This window comes from Echinops telfairi, unplaced genomic scaffold, assembly GCF_000313985.2.
Source record: "Echinops telfairi isolate 266 unplaced genomic scaffold, ASM31398v2 ScPeMD7_7468;HRSCAF=8506_0, whole genome shotgun sequence".
Lineage (NCBI taxonomy): Eukaryota > Metazoa > Chordata > Mammalia > Afrosoricida > Tenrecidae > Echinops > Echinops telfairi.
This window is the reverse complement of record NW_022111369.1, coordinates 22895949-22906685: the sequence shown is the minus strand read 5'-3', so window position 1 is coordinate 22906685 and position 10737 is coordinate 22895949. Positions and strand designations below refer to the sequence as shown.

General features: G+C 39.8%; 1 protein-coding gene across 3 annotated transcripts in view; it reads left to right on the top strand.

The window, feature by feature from the left end:
- Window positions 1-6181: 6181 nt before the first annotated feature.
- Window positions 6182-10737, top strand: part of BMPR1B (bone morphogenetic protein receptor type 1B) — a 331709-nt gene continuing 327153 nt past the window's right edge. For all 3 annotated transcript variants that reach the window (XM_045284268.1, XM_004703270.2, XM_045284266.1), the window contains exon 1: window positions 6182-6246. The gene's annotated coding sequence lies outside the window, so the exon portion shown is untranslated. The remainder of the gene's footprint in view (window positions 6247-10737) is intronic.

Genomic DNA, 10737 nt, shown 5'->3' with positions numbered 1-10737 from the left:
ACCAATTCCAAATCCTCTATATATGAAGGCCTATGAATTAGCATTCAAAAATTCCTGAGATGAACATAGCTCCTGTTCAGTGATGCTTTTTTGTTGTTAATGAAATATCTTCGAACCCTGGTAGCACAATAGTTAAGCATTTGGCTGCTAACTAGAAGATTGGCAGATTAAACCCACCCACTGGGACCACAGGAACAGATCTAGTTATCTGCTCCTACAGAACAGATCTGCCTGGAAGAATGCTCTTTAGAAGCAAAGTTGGTAGGATTTTACGTCACATATTTTGGACATAGTATCAAGAAAGACTGTATTTTGGGAAAAGACATCATACTTAGTGTAGTAGAGGGCCAGCGAAAAAGAGGAACCCCCTCAAGGAGATGGATTGACCTAGTGGTTGCAAGAATGGATGCAGACATAACAGTTGTGACTATGGCAGAGGACTGGGTAATGTCTGTAGCACATAGGGTTGCTATGAGTCAGAACCTAACAACATCTCCCATAAAGCTTCAACAGCAACAGCATCAAGAACCCTGCTGTGATCAAGTCGATGTTGACTCCTGGCCACCTGAGAGGACAGGGTAGAACTGGCCTTGCGAGTTTCCAAGATTGTAATTCTTGCAGGAGTAGAGTTACTCTGTCATTCTGCTGCAGAGAGGCTGGTGGTTTCAAACTGCTGACCGTGCAGTTAGCAGCCCTACATGTAACCACTCACACATGGGTGACTTGAGTCGAACAGGTTAGGTTCAACACACTGATGTAGTGCTGGATACAGTCATTTATCTGTGCTAAGAAATTTGGAAGCTACCTGGCCAATTGGGAGAACGTTTATTGCAAAGAAAGATATTCCAGTGTAATGCAGAAATTATAGAACAATGTTATTCATATCACATGCAAGTAAAATTCTGCTGAAGATGATTTTAAAATGGTTGCAACACTATATCAAACAGGATACTGGCAGAGACTCAAGCTGGATTCAGAAGAGGAGATAAAACGAAGGATATCATTATTGATGTCAGATGGATCATGGCTGAAAGCAGAGAATCCCAGAAAGATGTTTACTGGTGATTCATTGGCTATGTCTACCCACTAGACTCTAGATCAGTGGTTCTCAACCTGTGGGTTGTAACCCCTTTGGGGGTTGAACGATCCTTTCACAGGGCTCACCTAAGACCATCGTAAAACACATATATCTGATGGTCTTAGGAACCAATACACCACTCCTCTACCTGACACCCCATTTGCACTTGGCAGAATCCCATTCACAGTCAAAATTGAAGATGTTCCTGAGACAGCACAAGAGGAGTTCATTGAACTGATTAACAGCAATACAGCAAGAATAGATTTCTCTACAATGCCAGCTACAAAATTCTGGATCAAGTGTTTGCAATCATATCCTGTTCTGTCTGAGACCATGTTGTGCCTCCTTCCATTTTCAACAGCATCGCTTTGTGAAACAGGGTTTTCCAGCTTGTTGGTTATCAAGTCTGAATACAGAAGTAGACTTGTGGAAGATCTGCCTTGTGCTATTGTAAAGACTGCCCCGAGAATTTCTGAGCTGGTGAGAAAGAAGCTATCGCAACCTTCACACTGATGGCTTTTTACACATACTGTCACAAAATGGAGCAATGTAGTTTACTGTTGTTATATTAAGACTATTACCCATGCTATACCATGTTTCAAGACAAATTTTCATTTATTTATCATTAGAAATACATATTTCACAGTATATAATTATATACTATTTTTGTGATTACTCACTATGCTTTAATGATGTGCAATTTGTAACAATGAAAATACATCCTGCGTATCAGATAGTTACATTGTGATTCATAACAGTAGCAAAATGACAGTTTTGAAGTAGCAAGGGAAATAATGTTATAGTTGGGGGTCCCCACCACATAGGAACTCTATGACAGGGCTGCAGCCTGAGGAAGGTGGAGAAGCCCTGTTCTAGATCCTAAGCAATCAGGGATGTTGTTGTTTGATGCCATCCATTGGGCCTAGTTCATCGAGACCCCATGTACAGTAGTGTAACACTGCCAGGTCCTGCGCCATCCTCACAATTGATCTCATGTTTGAGCCCATTACTGCAGCCACTGTGTCAGCCCATCTTGGGGAAGTCTTTCTCTTTGTGGCTGCCCCACTACCAAACAGGGTATCCTTCTTCAGGGACTGGTTCCACAATATGTGAGATGACATTCCAGAATCACTAATTGTGCACTTGTAGAAATAAATAGAGAGGCAGTTGTTTTAAAGAACAATAAGATAATGTGTGATTTAAAGTAGGGAATGACTGTATTCTTTTAATTTATGTGGACACAAAAATCCTAGAAAATGGCCTATGTGAAAAAGAATCTTGCATTGGGATTTGGAGGGAAGATCATTAACACTCTGCAGCATAAGGATGACAATGTTCCTTGCTGAAAGGGAAGAGAACTCACTGATAGTGTATGTCACAGTACAAGAAAAAAGAAAACAAAGCTCTTTACAAGTGGACCCGTAAACCTCAGTATAAGTACAGAAAAATTGCAGCTGTCTAGGATTTCATTTTAATGGGACCCACAACCAGTGCTCATGGAAGCAGCAGCCAACAAATCAAGTGAAATAATGCATTGAGCACATCTGCAAAGGACCTATGAGTGAGTACCGACCCCCCCCCCCCTGCAAGCAGGACAAAAGCTCTGCTGATGTGAGGGGGACAGATAGTGCATTTAGAGGTCATTTCACCAGGTTAGGCCATTAGTCAAGCTTTCTATTTAAAGGTTCTGAAAATATTGCATAACAGTGTGCGACAAAAAAGGCCTGCTTTGTGGCAGAGGGGGGTTTTACCACCACGACAATGCACCTGCTCGTGCAGCCATCTCAGTGCACCAGTTGTTGGCAAAAAACAGTATGCCTTTCTTGCCCCATGCACCTGTGCAGCTTCTTTTTGTTTCCGCAAATACAGAGGGATATGAAAGGATAGTTATTTGCTAACTTAGACGAGGTGAAGAAAAAAAAATGAGGAGGTGCTGTCAGACATCCAAATAGATGAGTTTGAAAACTGTTTCCAAGAATGGAATAGTGAATTTGACAAATGTATTAAGTGTAATGGAGAATGCTTTAAAGGTGATAAGGTTGTTTCATAAAAAAATTTCAAATGCATATCTTTGGGGGGGGAAATTCTAGGTTTTTTGGGTACTCTCATATTTACAGTGTTAAGCTGCAAAGGTGTCACTTTGAAGACTAATTCATGCCCAGCCCACTCCAAGGCAATTTCAGTTGCCTCATATGCATGTGAAAGCCAAATCATGAATGAAGAAGATACCTGAAGAATGAATGGGTTTGAATTCTGAACAATGTTGAATATACCATGACTACCAGAAGAACAAACATCTGTCTTGGCAGAAGTACATCCAGGAGGGTGCTCCTTAGGAGCAAGGACAGAGGGGCTTCATGCCACATGCTTTGGACTTGTTATCCAGGGGGATCAGTCCCTGGAGAAGGACATTGTAATTAGTAGAGGGTCAATCAAAAATAGGAAGGCCCTCAATGAGATGGCTTGGCCTAGTGCCTGCAGACATGGGCTTATACGTAGCACAGACTGAGACTAGCACAGGACTGAACAGCGTGTTATTCAGTTGTATGTATGGTCACCTTGAACTAAAAGCAGCATGAGGTTGCTTAGCAACAACAACAGCAGCTCGCCTGTAGAGTTTACTTTTGTCAACCAAACTTTTAGTTTCAGATTTTTATGGATTTATATTTTTAAGAAAATTTACAAAATGTTTGGGGTCCTGCTCTAAGTCATCATCTCTCTATTTCAAAGGCGGTTCTTAGTTTCCCACCATGTAAAAGAGTTTTCATCTGGATTATTATTTTTATTTTGCAAGGGAAAAGCACAGTGATATGGTTTAGTGTTAGATGTCTGTGGTTTGTGCTAACGCTTTCAGAACTCTTACTTTACCGTTTGTATTCTTTGAGTGTCCTATTCTTTAGGAAAAACGAATAGACCATTCTGAGAATATAGGAAAGAAAAATGACATTATGTTTTCTGAAATTTGTAATAGTAGATGATCTACTCGTAATCAAAATTCCTGGCATATCATAGACACCAGGTAATTATTCGTTGAGTGAACATGTACCATTTTAAAGGTAAGCTAGACCTTGAGAAAATGATCTGACCTACTTCATTAATCTTATTGACGCTAGCATTCATTGGATTTTCATAAAATGTCAGGCACTTTCAAAACATTGTGACTCTCTTACACATGAGGTATTTCAAGCAGGGAGGATCAGTAACGCATCTGAGATCACAAAATGCGTAATAGCAGATCTACCCTGAGATGGGGCTCTCGTCTCCTAATTACTTACCAAGTATCATCTATGCGCTAGGACTGAGTCTAAACAAATCACCTCCTGTTGGCATGTCAGGCTATCGTAAGGAAGACTCTGGTCAGATGTTCTTTGTGATGAGGTTTAGGTGGGCTGTACTTTCTGTGTGTGCGTGATTTGAAGGCCCTTAGGGGGACCTGGTGGGCTGTGAGCCTCAAGGTCAGTAGTTCCCCATCACCACATATTTTAGTATGCAAATCACCAATATCCATTAGAACGGCACTTTCTACTCCAAACAGTTACAGTCTCAGGAACTCAAAATGGCTGGTTCTGCCCTGTCCCGTAGCGATCCTGGTGGCATAGGGGTTACACGTGGGGGTGCCAGCCTCACGGTTGGCCATTCAGAACCACCAGCAAGCACCAGCAGCTTTGCTGGAGAAAGGCTGGGATTTCTACTCCCATCAAACTGTGGCTTTCCAGTCTTGGAAACCCACAGGGGCTCGCTATGAGTCCGCTTTGACGCGATGGCAGTGAGTTTGGAGTTCAAGTTGACATTGACTCGATGGTAATGAATTTCGTTTGGCTCGAAGCTAGCAATATTTAAAACCAAAACAAAAATAAACAAAGTACATAACATTTAAAGTATCCTTTTTGTGGGCAGTATCGATAAAACATTTCATTTTGCTTTGGCATTATGGGGATTTTAGTCCAACACATTTGGCAGTCCAGTCACTTAATTAAATTCCTTTAGGTATTAATTTGGTTGCCTATTACTCTGATGCCATTAAGAAGTGAAGATGCTGTGGTAGTGTCTCTCTTTTCTGAGCTTATAGTAACCAGACTGCATTCAGGCTCTTTCGTTTATTCTTTGTCTTCCCTGTTTTCTTTTCTCTGTAAGTGGAAAAAACATTTCATGCTGTTAATACAAAAATCATATTACACCAGTAATGAAAATTGATGGAAGCTTATTGAAGATAAGATTGGAAAATTGGATAACATTTTGACTAGGAAATTACAAAGAAAACTGATAAATTAGTTTGCGGCCAGGAAGGATTTCATCCAGTATTGTCTTTAAGAACAATGGTTTAGATTAAAACATAGTTCTAGTCTGACCTTCAGTGTGTCTCATTTCTGAAATGGATGGATTTTTTTTTTCAAAAGGGCACAATCTCTAAGGCAAAATGGTATTAAGCTTTTATCGAGATCATTGTTTGACTTTAAGGTGACTTTTACAAACCAGTTTCTTCAAAAAGACACCTAAGGGCAGTGGCCCGAGTAGATCACTCCTGGTGCATGATGCAGGGGGTTCAAGCTGCTTCTCCATAGTTAACGAAAACCTATGTGCGCCTGATGCCTGTACTAGAATGGATATTGGAGATTTGCATACTAAAAAATGGTTTTATATGAAAGTCTGCTTGCCTATTTGTCTTGCTTGCTCTTTTTTAGTAAGTACATTTTGTTAGAAAAATGTTATGGGTGAAAATTTAGTTTATATATATCACTTTCAAGATGTCTGGCTATCCTTTTGTTTAATTAAAATCCTTGGGCTCAGTAGTATCCAAATCCTGCTAGCTTGTTTAGACGCACTATCTACCACTTCCTGGAAAGATGTGAGAGAGGTTCAATCTTGAAATATCTCACGGTGGTGTCTGGCTGTCTATAAGGAATCCTGTTCTTTCCCCCTTCTTTTTATTGACTGAAGCTCCAAGGTCAGAGCTTTGAGGTGCTAGAGAGTATAAGTAGATTCTCCTTCCCACCCTGGTGTTTATGGATTGAGACTGGCCCTGCTTTTGAATGGGTAAAGCATAACCAAAACCATTTTATTAAAATAAACAGCAGCTCATATCTCTTCCTCTTTTGTTGACAGAGTGGAATTCAGCCTGCTCGTTCTTAGATGTGCAAAGGAAGGTCATTCCTGCCTTGTTCTTAAAGGTAAGGTCATAGTTATCAGTAAAGATGTTGGGATGTTTGTTAGCGATCATTTTGTTTTGCTCTTTGACATCCTTACTTTGTGCCATTCTGAAGTGTACTGAATGTTTTATACAGTGGATGGGATATACAATTGTTCTTTTATTTATCAGGAAGCACACACACAAGATTAGGAAATTGATATACATCAACCTGACAAAGTGGTTGCAGATTTGTTACATAATGAGAAAGCAACCCCTGCCTCTCATTTGAAATGCTGCCTTGTGCACTTGTTGTAGTCCTCAAACATTTACACATACGGTAATAACCGTTCCCAAAATGTTACTGATAGCATTATGATGATATTTTTCAGGTTAGTACAAACGAGATTACACGATTATGCTGTTTTCATGCAATTCTAATCCATTATACTATTTGGGCTGATAGTTCTAGTTGGCTTCACTCAGAGGGGAGGGCAAATGTAAAACAGGTGGCAAGGACTGCAGAGGCTCAACCTCTGGCTGGGATACTTGGTAGCCTGGCCTCTCTTAACTCCCAGGCTTTTCCCAATCAGTTTAACCTATGCATAGGTACTTTCTGTGTGCATTGCAGTGTGCAGACATTGTTCAAAATGTTTTACGTATATTCAGTTTATCTTTCACCTTAATTATATGAGAATATTAACGTTCCTACTTTATCGAAGCCTGGAAAAGCCAACAAGCATGTTTAAAGATTACTTGGTTACTTAAGTGGCAGAGTAAGTATTACATTGAAACTTCCTGATCTCTATAATCTAAGGACCTGTGGCCCTTGAATCAGTTCTCCTGGCAAACCCCAAACTCACTGCTATCAAATCGAGCTGACTCCGAGTGACCTCATAGGAGAGAATAGAACTGACCCTCTGCGTTTCCAAAACTTAGTCTTTATAGAAGCGGATAGCTGCCTCTGACTCCTGCAGAATCGCTGGTGGATTCAAACCGCTGACCTTACAGTTAGCAGCTAATGCGTAATCCACTATGCCACTCACTCACGACCATCAAGTTAATTATGATTCCAAGTGACCTTAGAGGACACAGCAGAACTGCTCCTCTGGATTGCCAAGACTACATTTTAATGGAAGCAGGCAAATTCGTCTTTCTCTTTCCGAGTAGTTGATGGGATTGGACCACTAATTTTGCAGATAGCAGCTTAATGTGTAACCCACGACGCCACTAGGGCTCCTTAATTATTCTTTAATAGAGTCTTGTTTTATCAAAGGTCAGCTTGAACTTTCAACATTCAAATGCATGGATTCTTTTCCATTCTGTCTTGTTTACTATCTAACTTTCACGTGCATATGAGACTATGGAAAATACCATGAATTGGGTCAGGACACTTTCATATTCAAAGTGATATCTTTCTTCTCAGACCCTTTAAAGAAGTCTTGTGCAGAAATTTGCCCAATACATCATGTCATTTGATTTCTTGCCTCCTGCTTTCAGGGGTGTTGATGATGGATGCACATGAAATAAAAACGTTGATGTTTCCAATATTTTCTCCATTTATCATGATGTTGCCCACTGGCCCAGTTGTGAAGACTATTGTTTTCTTTATAGTGAAGTATAGTCCACACTGAAGGATTATGCTTTCTTTGATCTTCACCACTGTGCTTCAAATCCTCTTCACTTTCAGTTGTGTCATCTGCTTATTGCAAGTTGTTAAGGAGCTTCCTTCAGTGCTTATGCAATCTTCTTCTAATGTAGTCATCTCCTCGGAGTATTTACTCGGCATATAGATTGAATAGTGTGGTAAAAGGACACAACTCTGGTGCACACTTTTCTGGACATAGAACCATGCAGTAGTGCCTTGTTCTGTTCAAATGGTGCCTCGTGGTCTGTGTACAGGGTCTACGGGGGCAAAATGAACTGTTCTGGAATTCCCATTATTTTTCATAACTTAGGATCCACATAGTCAAATGCCTTTTCACAGTCAATGAAAACCATGTTTCTTGTGTTTTCTCCTTTCAGCCAATATTCTTCTGACGTCAGTAATAATATTCCTTGTATGACATCTTCTTCGGCATCTGGTTTGAATTTCTAGTAGCTCTTTGTCAGAGTACTGCTGCAACCATTTTATAATTACCTTCAGAAAATTTTAATTGCATCTGATATTAAAAATATTGTTCAGTAATTTCTGCATTCTAGAGGATGATCTTTCCTTGGAATAAGCACAACAATGGTTTTCTTCCAAATGGCTCGTCAGGTAGCTGTATACCATTTTCTGGGCAGAGTCTAGTTAGTGTTCCAGTGCCGCATCAGTGTATTGAAACATTTCAATGGATACTCAGTCAGTTTCTAGAGTGTTGTTTTTCATGAATGCCTTGAGACAGCTTGGGCTTCTTTCTTTTATATCCCCCATTCTTGATCATTTGCTACTTTTTTGTTTTGTTTTGTTTAAATCATTTTATTGGGGGCTCGTACAACTCTTATCACAATCCATCCATCCATCCATTGTGTCAAGCACATTTGTACATATGTTGCCATCATCATTTTCAAAACATTTTCTCCCTACTTGAGCCCTGGGTATCAGCTTATTTGCCCCCTCCCCTCCCTGCCCTCCCTCATGAACCTTTGATAATTTACAAATTTTTTGTTCATGTCTTTTAAAAAAAATCATTTTATTGGGGCTCATACAACTCTTACCACAACCCACACATACATCAGTTGTGTAAAGCATACCTACTACTTCTTGAAACTGGTTGCATAGCAGCCACTGCTTTTGGGGACAGTGACTCTGGATTATTATTCCTTTAATTTTGTCTTGATGCTCTGTGCATCGTTCAATATTTCCCCCATAGAATCCTTGAGTATTGCCACTTGAGACTTTTAATCTCTTGAGCGGCCCTTTGAAATGGACTGCTCAACTCTTTTACTTCATCCTTTGTTCTATTTGTTTTCCCTTCTCTAAGTTCAAGAGCAGGTTTCAGAGTTGTGACATCCATGCTGCTTTTAATGATCTCTTGCTTTCTTATGTATGACAGTTTTGGTGTGATCCCACAAATCATACAGCCTCTGGTCGTTAGTGTTCAATGTGTATGATAGGTCTTGAGATAGTTTCATAGTTCTGATGGGGTCTACATTGGTCTTGTGGACTTGTTTTACTTTTTTTTTCAGCTTAAACATGGATTTTTACATAGATCTTTGGTAGTCGGTTCCAAAGTTGCCCTTTAGCCTTGTTTTAGCTGCTGATACTGAGCTTCTCCATCCTCTCTTCCCACAGATCTAGTCAGTTTGGTTTCGGTGTATTTCATCTGGTGGTTTTCATGTGCACACTTGCTATTTATGTTGTTAGAAAATGGCATTTGCAATGAGGATTCTATCTTGTGATCTTCAGTTTCATTTCTGACACCAGGACCATATTTTCCCATTACAGATTCGTCCTCTTTGTTTCCAATTTTTGCATTTCAGTCACAAGTAATTATCATTGCAGCTTGATTGTATGTTTGTTCAATTTCAGACCAAAAAAAAAGTTGGTAGAATTCTATAATTTCTTCATCGGTGGCTTTAGTGTATTAATTTGAATAATAGATGTGTTGTTGCTTTCCATATAGGCATATGGATATTGTCTGATCACAGACAGGATTATAATTCAAAGTATATCTTCAAATGCTCTTCTAGAAGATGAATGTGATGTCATTCCTCTTCATTTAATCATTTTTTATATAACTCACTCACTGCCATTGAGTTAATACTCACTAACAGCGACCCTACGGGACAGAGTAGAACCACCCCTACGCGTTTCCAAGACGGTAACCGCGTAAGGGAAGAGAAAGTCTCATCTGACTCTCGGGGAGTGGCAGGGGCTTTCAAATGGCTGACCTTGCCATTCGCAGCCCAATACATAACTACTAAGCCACCAAGGCTCATTCTTGTGGAGTAAATCATATAACTGCCTGACGCAAAATGACCAACAGTCCATTGCATCTCAGTAATACTTAAGATTTTGATCTTTATGCATTCCATTGTATCATTAATGACTTGAAAGGTTCTTTTGGGATTCATACTTTGTACATCCCACCTTTCGATCATTAATGGATATTTTCAGTAGTTTCTTCTCATTTTGAGTTGTGCCAATAACAAATGAAGATCTTGAAATTTTATTTCATCCAAATCATTCAGGTGAATTCTACTTTGGGGTGGCAACTCTTCCCCCTGTTGTATTTTAAGTGCCTTTCAGCCGCAGGGTCTCATCTGGCACTCTATCAGACAATGTTGTGCTGCTAGTCATGTGGTTCTTAGTGGCTATGTTTTAGACATGCTCTGCTTGTTCTTTCTTCACAATCTTGGTTTGGAAGTTCTGTTGAAACCTGGCCACTATGGATAACTCTACTGGTATTTCAAATACCGATAGCACCGTTTCCACCATTATAGCAACAAACAAATTACCACAGTAGACAAATTAACACACAAGTGGATAGAAGATATAAGGATGACAAAGAAGCATAAAAATTGCTCATCTCATTAGGGAATTACAAAT